Source organism: Schistocerca americana, chromosome X (genome assembly GCF_021461395.2).
Source record: "Schistocerca americana isolate TAMUIC-IGC-003095 chromosome X, iqSchAmer2.1, whole genome shotgun sequence".
Classification (NCBI taxonomy): domain Eukaryota; kingdom Metazoa; phylum Arthropoda; class Insecta; order Orthoptera; family Acrididae; genus Schistocerca; species Schistocerca americana.
The window spans coordinates 7,402,402-7,414,988 of record NC_060130.1 but is presented as its reverse complement, the minus strand read 5'-3'; positions in this window follow the sequence as shown (position 1 = coordinate 7,414,988).

Here is a 12,587-nt window from a genome sequence, read left to right as displayed (position 1 = left end):
TTCGTGTTGTCTCCTTCAAAGTTCCCTTCTGATTGCACACACTTTCTTTAGCACTTCTGCCATTGATGGTAACATTTCTGGAACTAATCTTCTGTAATATCCTCCAAGACCTTCGTCACAGCTCTTGGGACATCTTGTGTTATTTGAAAATGGTGTCCTTGACCGCCATTTTGACTCTTTCACAGAGAAAAAAGTTGCACGGAGCAATATTTGGTGAATAAGGTGGCTCTGGTAGTACCGAAATTTGTTTTGAGGTTAGAAATTACTGTACTGACAGAGCAGTATGGGATAGTGCATTATCGTGATGCAGAATCCAATTATCAGCAATGTTATTATTAGACGAACCGTTCCTCGATTGATGTGCAGTTCTCCTGCAATCATTTTCATGGATAAACTTCTATCAGATTTTACGAGTTCATGCACCCATCCGTGAGGTTGACAGTCGTCCACTGCAGTCTTCATCTTCAACATTTGTTCTGCCTTCACTAAACATTTTATGCCAATCTAAAACTTGAGCTTTTGACATAACCTCCTCTCCAAAAGCCTTCTTAAGCTTACCGTAAGTTGTCGTCGCGTTTTCACTCAATTTAACGCAAAAAGAAATGGCATACTGTTGCGCAATATTATGCAGTTCCATTTCTGTGATGAGAGACACTAACACGTGTTAACTTATTACAGCACAACTCGTGACTGAGCAGTTGCTTCAACATGCCGCTTGGACTAGAAGCGGCTTATAGACCAAGGTCACAGATATTGTGCCTACGCAAGCCTGCAGGGGTGCCACACCTTGCAAAGAAAATCAGTCTCATTACTTTATTGTCGCACCTCGTACATGACCGTAACTTTAAAATTTGGTATGTATAGGTCTTTTTTCATTTCAAACCCTACAGTGTATATATCAATGTAATCAGGAAAGACTATAGAATTTAATAAAGTCATTTAAAAATTTTTGATTTTTCCACCATTTATAAGTATCCTGTATCCTTAAGTGTTCGGCAGAGGATTCATCGAAAAGCCTTCAGACTATTTCTGTAACATTCCACTCTTCAACAGCACTGGGGAAAAATATCATTTAAATCTTTCTGTGGGAGCTCTGATTTCTCTTACTTTATCACGATAATAATTTCTCCCTATGTAGGTGGGTGCCAACAAAATATTTTGCCATTCAGAGGAAATTTCCTGAAAACATCTCATCATAACAAAAAACACCTTTGTTTTAATGACTGTCACCCCAACTTGTATATCATGTCAGGGTATACGCGGACAAGGAAAAAAAATTCCCAGTTTTCTCAGTCAAAAATACACTTTCTCCCAAGTGAAAACATACTTTTTCCCTGTTAACTGACGGTATATTTTCTCTTGGAACTGTATAACTTATAAGTCCTTTGATTATGGTTTTATACACGGGCGTAGAATGTCCTGGCGCTTTAGGGAAAAAAATAAAAAAAACACGCATTTTGGAAAGATCTTTGATGTGCAGCAACATGTATGCTGCATATTTTTGTATTAGGAAAGTATGAACTCTAATTCCACCAAACACCGCATGTTACTTTCCAAAGCATTGAAATTGAGATTGGGATGCGCTTTTGTAAGTTAGTCATAGCTCATTTCATGCGATTTCGCCAGCCGATCACAGCAGGTATTCAGAGCTTAGGACACGTGATGTAGTCAACCAACAGCAACATCACTGTTAAGTAGCGCGAACACACAAACAGAAAAAGTTAATGGTTCAAATTAATGTAAATAGTGTTGCTAAACGAAACGCAAAGCCTTCACATATAATATTGGTCTATCAGATTAATACGCTGCAAGAGAAGCTAAGCTTTCACATAAAATGTTGGTCTTTTATGCGCGTATTACAATTTAAGATGTATCACACAAAGGTGCCAGTAAAATTTTTAATAACGACATAAATGTCTGATCTTCCAGGCTCAAAATTCATCTAAATGGCTCATCATCAAAGAGTTGATTTTTAAATGAGAGTCAAACACTTTGTGATTTAAGAAATTCATCGTATATTATCTCACATAGTTCTGGTGTAACTGCTAGAATGGTACTTTGATGGTAACGATTTTCAACCCACCATTCGAAATATTTTCCCACGACCTGTTAGAAATAGGTTCGTATCTGCAGTTGCCAGAGAGCGCCAGATGACAGGCATCACTGCGCAAGCGCAGCTACGATGTCGTAGGGAGCCCGCATGTTCGTACGTGTGAAACAATAAAAGATATTACATTATGTAAGAAACAAGACATCAGAGGATACTCCAAGAGAATCAGAATTTCATGACCCATACTAAAATGTTCACATTTAAAGTGCAAATTTGTATGTCCAGAATCCCACGACCTGTTATTAAGCTTTTCTATGTGGTTTTTGGGATGTAAATTTTCTTGGAGTACCAGTACTGTCCTGTCTCATATTTGGTTCTTTATTATGGCGTAATGCCAAATAAGCTAGAAGTTGAAAATGTGCACTTGAAATGCAGCAAACACAGTGTGTGGAATTAAACACTTTGTCTCAATTATATTGTCTGCCTTAGTGGAAAACATCAATGAAAGAAAATAACTTTGGCAAACCAACAAAAATAACTTCATTGTTCTAAAAGGCAATTAACGCTTGACTGTCAGAAAGATGGAAATAAAATAAAATCTGCTACTAATAACACAGTTTAGCCTTCCATAATTATGTGAATGTATTTTAAGTCACTTGATAGCTCCCGGCCACAGAAATCTGTTTTGTCTTCATTTGACGTGGGAGCAGTAAATGAAGAGGAAACAGCAAAAACACTAAATGTAAAAATGGGTCACGTGGAGACTACACACTTCCCAACTGTAATTCAGACTGTTCTGCGCATCGGTCCCGGATCTCTAATATTTCCGAACCGGGGCAATACCCCGCCATCCCCTCGAGCGTTTGAGATAGGACGTTAAAAAAAATTTTATATATCCCGGGAGCAGAAAGACTTACCTCAGGGGGAAAAAAGGACGGGTATACACTCGCGCACACACACATATCCATCCACACATATACAGACACAAGCAGACATATTTAAAGACCACATATACAGACACAAGCAGACATATTTAAAGACCATTTTTTTGTGGGGGTGTTGTGAGGGTGACATGGTATTAGAAGGTGGAAAGTGTAACATGAGGTTGAAATGAAAATGAAAGATAAAAAAATATGGGGAGAGATAAAGGTGAACTAGAAACTTAAAGTAGCTGCTAGCTGTGGACTGTACAACTCGCCCTTACTAGTATAGCGATCTGCCCAAAAATTTTTTGTCAAAATTTCATTTTTATATATATATATATATATATATATATAAAAAAACAAAGATGATGTGACTTACCAAATGAAAGTGCTGGCAGGTCGACAGACACACAAACAAACACAAACATACACACAAAATTCAAGCTTTCGCAACAAACTGTTGCCTCATCAGGAAAGAGGGAAGGAGAGGGAAAGACGAAAGGATGTGGGTTTTAAGGGAGAGGGTAAGGAGTCATTCCAATCCCGGGAGCGGAAAGACTTACCTCAGGGGGAAAAAAGGACGGGTATACACTCGCGCGCACACACATATATCCATCCCCTCATATACAGACACAAGCAGACATATTTAAAGACCATTTTTTTGTGGGGGTGTTGTGAGGGTGACATGGTATTAGAAGGTGGAAAGTGTAACATGAGGTTGAAATGAAAATGAAAGATAAAAATATATGGGGAGAGATAAAGGTGAACTAGAAACTTAAAGTAGCTGCTAGCTGTGGACTGTACAACTCGCCCTTACTAGTATAGCGATCTGCCCAAAAATTTTTTGTCAAAATTTCATTTTCTTGTATACACCGAGAACGTAATACGTAATCATTCTTACCTGTTATTCGTTTATTTCCACTCCTGTAATCTGAATCTATGGATTCCGCTAGTAATTACAACAACGCTCATCATTCGCAAACACAATCAACCACACAATCAGACAGCGGTTGGCATTCATCCGTTCAGCCTTACTTCGCTCAGCTCTGTCAGATTCCACTGACAGAGGAAACATGTACACTACGCACGCATTCACAAATCAACTTACGATTCATTCAAAATCAACTTAGAATGTGTTAAAAATGTTCAAAAACCGACAGGGATGAGTTTCAATGTAATATGAATAATCGATAAACTAACAAACTAACGTGCGCTGGATGCGAGTCGCTTTGTGAAACAAGGTTTCCTCCCCCCCCCTCAAGAATATGAATTTGCCCCCCCTCCCTAGATTTGGACCTCCTGCGCATGTATAAATCTGGCAGCTTGGGCGCTCCAGTAAAATTTTTCCCAGTAGCATCTAGCTGCTTGCTGCAACTGCTTACAGAGCCAACAATTTCTGTAGCCAGAAGCGGGAGAAGGTACTACTCAACTGTGCATGTGCATGATCGAGCTCGTAACTGTTAAAATGAATTTAATGTAAACAGTTGTGACGTCACGCTCAGCAGAGGCAATTTGCTGTTACAAAGCATTGCACAGTCTTCCTAAGGCCTTTGACGCATTTTACTGTTGGCGGACACTTGTATGAGCACCGTTTTGTTGCTGTATATGGTGCATTTCCCTTGAAATTTAAGTTTTATTTTCGTTTTTTCTCTTGTTCATGTTTTATTGCTGCAGTATTGAGACACAGAAATATCCTTTGTTAGAGTATTGGTTCTTACCAATCAAAATTACACAAATTTAACTGAAAACAAAAACAATGAAAAATTTCCCGGGTTTTTCCCCGGCTCTTCCGGGTCGTACACACCCTGCATGTCCATGGCGCACTCCCCCTTCTTAGCAATAAAACAACATAAGTTGCTCTTCTTTGAATGCTTTTTCATGTCCTCTGTCAACACTATCTGACAAAGATACCATAGCACACAGGGCCATAACTGTAGTTCAATAGTGTTTCAGTGAAAATTTTTTGTGTGTTTTCAGTTGTATCACCATCCACCATCTCCCTTCCAATTTAACAGTAAACACTGAAACACTATGTTATGCAGATAACAACCAACCTTAGGCTACAATTCCCCATTGGAAGTCACCGACATCAAAAGAAAAATTCAACTGAGAAAATTGAAAAATGATGCTAACGACTGTCTCTCAAATAATAATGTATCACAAAGTTGACCAAATATTAGTTTACCAGTTACTGACCACTAATTTGCTCGGTTCTTTGCCATCAGGACCCTCTGGACCAAAGACACCTATTAGAACATACTTAAATGTTCCTTCTGGGTCGATATCCACATCAGGAACAGCGGCAAGCTTCTCCGCTGCTGTCATTAGTGTCCTGTTAAACAGGTGATAAAATTATTCCAGAAATATTTATATACAACAGGTGAGAGAAGAGTAGTGCTGCAGTCACAATGTAAGCAATACAATTCTGCCTCTAGGATTTATACTGGAAAAAATGTTTCCTTCAGAGAAATAATGATCTAATATTTGGATTTTGAAACGTGTGCCTATTAAATAAATACAAGCATTCTGTGGAAGATCGTACACCATCCAAACCATAAAACTATCAATTAATTGTATCCAAAGGGAAACATACTTGAGAAAGCAATAAAATTACAAAGAGAGACAACTGCATTCTCGTAGAAAGAATTCGCTGGGTGAATTCCTTCATGTTTGGTGGACTCAAAAATATTTTTTAAAAACATTTATTGGTTATCGTTTAGAAAGAGCAGCCATTTTTGTTTCAGGCTGCAAGCATTCTTACACTTTTATAAGCGTCTGTGGTTTTTTAAATTATTCGGTAATGGATTGCGCCAGACCTTTCATATAAGAGGTATTTATTTCAGCAGACACTGGACCATAAATTAAAACCATGATCACCCTGCTGAATGTATTAGGGAATACACTTTTAATGTCTCAAAGTTGTTGGTTGTAAATTTAAAAAACCCATTTTTAATACTATCTTTCCAAAGAGTAGTTTCTTAGCCTTAATACATTTTGTGGTATTACACTACTCAGTATAGATACCTTTTTTTTTTTTTTTTTTTTAGAGAAACAATTATGACAAGCTTATACTTAAAAACACTTTAAAAACAAATGTTTTGAATTTTTTCATTCTTTGGTCTGCAAATCTTTGTTAATGGACCAGATATAAATCTGAAAATTACACATTTAATAGACCTTTATGATATCAAACTTCTGTATAAATTTCAACCTTGAGATTCCATGGACAAAAAAATTTCAAATACGAGTCAAAAATATGTTTCTTACTGTTTGCAATATCTGGGCTGATGGAAACAGTGTATAAATTACATAATTTAAAAATATCTAGGATAACTCTTTAAAAAATGAGACAATTCATTACATTATCCCGTTCTCAACTTATTTGTTTTTACTATGTTGGTTATTGAACAACAGAGATATTTCTTCACTCATGTTGGGCACAGGGTTAAATGTTCGCCTAGTCACAGTCATAAATTCCAGGGGAGAAGACAACTCCTTTAATAATTTTTAACGGGCCTCTCGAATTCATCCTTTTCAAATTTTTTAAACGGGGTTCTTGGTGCTGGTAAAATGTAACATCCACATCTTGGTTTTGACGAGCAATGTTACCAACTTTGGCAATCCACCACTGTTCGTCATAGACACAAGCCACTATGTCCTTACTTTGAAGTGTCAGTGGTACAAGTTTTCCACAGTGATACAGTTGAGCAAGTTGTATGACTAAGGTATAAAACAATGAAAAGATCAGGTGCCTTTAACCTTCTGACAAGTTTTGAATCTTTCCTCCAAGACATTGGCATAGAGTTCTCGTATTTCCTCACATTTAATGAAACATACGTAATCCCTTTTACCTATTCTTTATACAGAATGTGAACATTTCTTGACGTGTCCAGATTTGGTTCTCATAGGTCCGTTGCAGACTAGCTTTTGTGACAGCTCACTTTGTTGTACCCTTTATGCCATCACACTCACTCTTCCCAGGGCATGATGCAAAAAAGTGCTATTCTGCACCAAGCCAACGGTCTTTTTTTCTCGGAGAAAGGAGATATTAATATTTGTTTGCTTTTATATTGGCTTGCAGCACCATCAGAGAAGTTCATCAGTTTGTTTATGGAACTGTCGTGCTGTTTTACGTAGTTTGTTAACTGCAGGTGAAAAGCATGCACTGCTGTAGCTTTGTGCTCAAAGTAATCATTTGCAACACAAAAACTATGACTCTAGTTTATCTGGATCTTTATAACAGAACATAAATGGACAAACTGTGGCCTGTTTGTTTACCCAGTGGTGCCCTTGTATTTCACTTGAACAACAAAGGAATAGTTTTCAGAAAAGTCAGCAAGAACTATACATTCATCAACTGCCAAGGTTTGCTTTTGTCCTTCAGAAATTTATCCTGACTTTGGCAATTAAATGACACACTATTGAGTTTTCAAGGTTAGTAACCAACACTTAGAAAAACTATTCTCATTATTTTGAGACTCGATTGTTCAACTGCACACTTCAAGGGCTCATTATTAACTAAGTGTGAGTGAACAGATGTTGGTGGAAGGGGGATGACAACACACAGATTTGTACAGGCTTGTCTACATCTACATGGATACTCTGCAAATCACATTTAAGTGCCTAGCAGAGGGTTCATCGAACCACCTTCGCAGTTCTCTATTATTCCAATCTCGTATAGAGCGCAGAAAGAAGGAACACCTATATCTTTCCGTTCGAGCTCTGATTTCCCTTATTCTATCGTGGTGATCGTTTCTTCCTATGTAGGTCAGTGTCAACAAAATATTTTCACATTCAGAGGAGAAAGTTGGTGATTGGAATTTTATGAGAAGATTCTGTTGCAACAAAAAATGCCTTTCTTTTAATTATGTCCAGCCCAAATCCATTATCATTTCTGTGACACTCTCTCTCATATTTCACAATAATACAAAATGTGCTGCCCTTCTTTGAACTTTTTCAATGTACTCTGTCAGTCCTATGTGGCAAGGATCCCACACCGCGCAGCAGAATTCTAAAAGAGGACGGACAAGCGTAGTGTAGGCAATCTCCTTCGTACCGCCAATAAATTGCAGTCTTTGATTACACTTCCCCACAATATTTTCTGTTTGTTACTTCCAATTTAAGTTTGATATCATGAAGATCCATTAAGTGTGTAATTTTCAGACTTTTATCTGCTCTCCTTACAAAGATATTGTAGGTCAAAGAATGAAAAAATTCAAAAAATCAATTTTTTAAAATAGTGTACATTTTGTGTAAGCTTCTCACTATAAGAAGTAGTTATACTGTATAGTGAAATAGCACAATAAATATTAAGGCTGAGAAATTACTCTTACTTTGGAAAAATACAATTAGGGTAGATAAAAAATCTACTCACCAAGTGGCAGCAGAACTCGCACATAAAAGACGGAAGAGGGGTGAAGGAAGAGAACTGGAGACGTCTAGGAAAATTGGTAGATATCGGGAAAGTCACCCAGAACAGCGGGTCAGAGGAGACTTGCCGTAAGTAATGTCTTTCCTTCTCATCCCGTACGGTAAGTCTCCTCTGACCCGCGGTTCTGGGTGACTTAACCAATATCTACCCCTTTTCCTAGACCTCTCCAGTCTTTCTCCTTCACTCGATTACTTCCCCTTCCACCCTTCTGCCTGAAGAAGGAGCCACTGGCTCCAAAAGATTGCTAATTACAGCTGTCTTTTATGTATGTGTTCTGCCGCTGCTTGACGAGTAGAATTTTTATCTATTCAATTAAATAGTTTAAAGAATGAGCTTTTTTAGCTTGCAATCAACAAGTTTGAGCCATTAAAAGTAGGGCCTATATTAAGGAATACATTCAGCATGGTTATCATGGTTTTTAATTTATAGTCCAGTTAATGATTCTTATTTGAAATTTCTGGGGCAACTCAGTACTGAATAATTTATATAAAAACAGATGCCTGTAAAAGCAAAAAATAGCCACTGTTTCTAAATGTTGAGAATAAATTTTTTTTAAAAATGTCTTTAAACCCATTAAACATTCGGGAATTCATCCAGCAAATATCAATTTTTTTCTGAAATGACCGAGTGACTGGTTACTTTTTTCCCTGGCCCACTAGTCCTAGCTTACATAACAGAAATTTTGATTTTTATCAATACCAACTGTCTGCTTTCACCTATCACATCATCAAAATGCTGGACATAAATCACTCACCGAAATCAGCCACACACTGCAACGACAAGTAGCCCAAGTTACCTATGGTGTTGTAAGTTGCCACAAATCAGAAACTGCTGTGTTTCCAGTAGCAAAACATACTGTTGCAAAATTGGCAGCAAATGGGTAGCATCACGTTGTGGCACAGCAACCATAAAGCTTTGCTTTGTCTCAACGTCATAACCACCAAAGACCCATTGCTCTCGCACCTATGACTTCGATGGTGCTGACGAAGCAGCTCTCGTCTATTTCAACAGTATGGCCAGGGCCGCCCAAAACTATTGGCTCAACTAAGAAATATTCATGGCAGATATCTCTACAAAATTGGCACCAATCGAACACAGTGTGCTCACTGCCAATTTTGAGCTCCCTTATTAAAAACTTTTGCCTACTGAGTTCGAAAACCCACATGTAAGACAGTTGCACAATTTTAGAAATGTCTAAATGACTGCCAGCAAAAAATGACATTTTCCTGACTGAACATTTCTTTCTACAGTCCCTGCCAATGGAGCAGCTCCAAATTTCGCCATCTTTCCCTGTAGTTTTCTCCAGCTTCATCTCGTTGTATCCAACACAATACCTATTTTCACACACCATATCGTTCTTCATAAGACCTTGTTGCCTAGCCCATTGTATTGAGCTTCGGGTGTTCTCCATACCATGGTATAAATCTTCCATTACCAAATTGCTCAAATCTGGAAAATTTCTCGCCATTTTGACACACGCAGTAATATACGATACTTCAAAACGGACAGCCTCAACAGAAAAATATAGGTTGTTGGGCGCACTGATCAAGATGCATAACTGTGAGCAACAGGGACAAATACCATATGCAACAATATGCAAAGCCAACAATAGCTATCATGGTAAGGATGTATGAAACTGTCAGCATTACCTATGGCTAAAGAACTCTGTGAAGAAATATATTAAAATGTCTGCAGCATATTGGCATAGCAACATGAATAAGCTGGTGAAAGCAGACAGTTAATTAATCTTCCCCCCCCCCCCCCCCCCCACCTCCATATGAAAATAAGTACTTTTTTGGTATTCTGTGCATATATATGCTTATATCTTAAGAATATGTGTTTGCTTCAAAAATAGGTATTTTTCTCATGATCAGTGCATGTACCCCCTAAACTGCGTAAGTGCCATTTTCGTTATTGCAGATGTTCGTTTTTTGGTATTGTGGGCTTGGTTTGAGCTATATAGGTCGAGTGAACTGTACGATTCCTGCTGGCTTTGTGGCTGTAGCATTATGTCGTAGGGTGAGACTTTTTTTAGGGGTGATGTGATGTGATGTTTTGTATTGTTAAAATTAGGTTGTCCTTGCGCTAGACCCCCTATTTCCCGCGGTTGTTCTGTAGTTTCATTTTATCATTGAAGTAAGATTACTTTCACTGTTTCTATTTTCTCGATCCCTTTACAAACGCAACCACAAATCACATGGAGTCAGTCTGGCAAAAAGCTAAAGAAAAAAATCCTATAAGGCCTTTCAGAACTCACTGTGCTATGCTGAATAACTACCTGGCGGAATTTCTCTGGTGTCAACGTTTTGGGGAAAACCCATTCCACAATTTTGTTATTAATTCCACCTTTCTAGAAGAGCGAGAGAGAGAGAGAGAGAGAGAGAGAGAGAGAGAGAGAGAGAGAGAGAGAGAGAGAGAGGAGGAAAAAAAAAAAAAAAAATTAAATTCCGTGCATACATATGCAATATGTCATTTTTGATACAAAAAAATTTTTTGAGACAGTTAACTGATTTTTTTCTTTGCATCCAAATGAAAAATAAGTACTTTTTTGGTGAAGAGCGCGTCAGATATGACTGTAACACTCAAGTTTTGAAATAAAAAAATTTTTGGCATTCAGCGCATATATATGCTTATATCTTCAGAAATACGTGTTTCCTTCAAAAATAGGTACTTTTCTCATGATCAGCGCATGTACTCCCTAGACTGCCTAAGTGCCACGAAAAGCAGAATCAGATGTTTCCCTTGACCTCTACAGCTGAAAGGAAGCCCAGATAGCAAGGAACCAATACAGCTGAAAGGAAGCCCAGATACCAAGGAACCAATAGCTACAACCTGAAGAGTGGAATCAGACATTTCCCTTGACCTATGTAGCCCAAATGCAGCTCTCAATACCTACCAGCAATAATAATAATAATAATAATAATAATGAAAACAATGTAAACTTCACACACCAACATAACTCAAAAAACACCACAAAAACCAAAACCTTCAACAACTCGAAAACGCAAAAACCTGTATATACACCAGATCAATTAAAACCAACCAAAGTACGATAAATGTAAAACAGACAGAACATCAGAATTACTACAGATTAAAACCAAAATAAAAGTTTATTACCAACAAAAGCATGCAACAAAATCACCTAGGTTGACCGCCGCTACCAGTACACACACACACACACACACACACACACACACACACACACACAAAACTAATCAAACCTAACAAAATGCCACACACATAAAAAACCATCACTGAAAAATGAAGATTTCCAAACCCACATTGCAGCACTGGCTACCCAGACTCAAATGTTACCATAGTGATAATGAACCCAATATCACATGTTAAACTCAACAAACACAAACCAATTCAAAAACACACACACAACACCATTATGTCATGGGTCAAAGGAGACAGGTGGAATAGAACACTTCCAATGGCCCCTTAACTTAGTTCCTACCTCACGCAGACAGACAGGATGTGAGGACAAGAATGAATAGTTCTGAAAAATAAGATTAGTGTTTCACTTTTAAAAGTGTTAATCAGCAGTAGGGCCTCCTGGGATCTTGCTTACTTGACTATCAGTAGTGACCAGCCATACTGTTTCTTTATAAAACAATTCCTTAATAACTTCATTGTTTAATATTTGGATTCTTGCACTGATGTCACCTCACGTGTAAGATTGTTCCCCCTATTGTTATCTAGACAACAAACTTGAACTCTAAGACATGATATCACAGTACATAAAATGATTTTTACATGTTAGTCTGAGAACGTGGACAGTGACCAAGAAGGCATACCCTAAAATTGCACTTACTTTAAGTTTTCAAAATGTCACAACCCCTTTCTTCTGTCATTTATCACTCTTTAACCTCTGGCAACAATCTGTTAATATAAAAACTGCACTGTTTTTAGGGTTCATGTTAAACCACAGACCTCTCTATAACTGACTGGTTGGAGAAAGGCAAGACAAAGAACTGGTTATGAACTGTTGTGTCCAAATCAATCTTTGAAATGCCAAAAACAGGATTAGTTAAAAATGTGATACCAAGCTTATGAACGACAACACCCTTAACGTGGTGGAGATATAAGACACAGAACTGATCAACTGCTCACCTAACTAATAACACGTAAATGTTAGCGAAATAAAATGCTAGGGACTAACAGGATCTCTGTGAGAAAA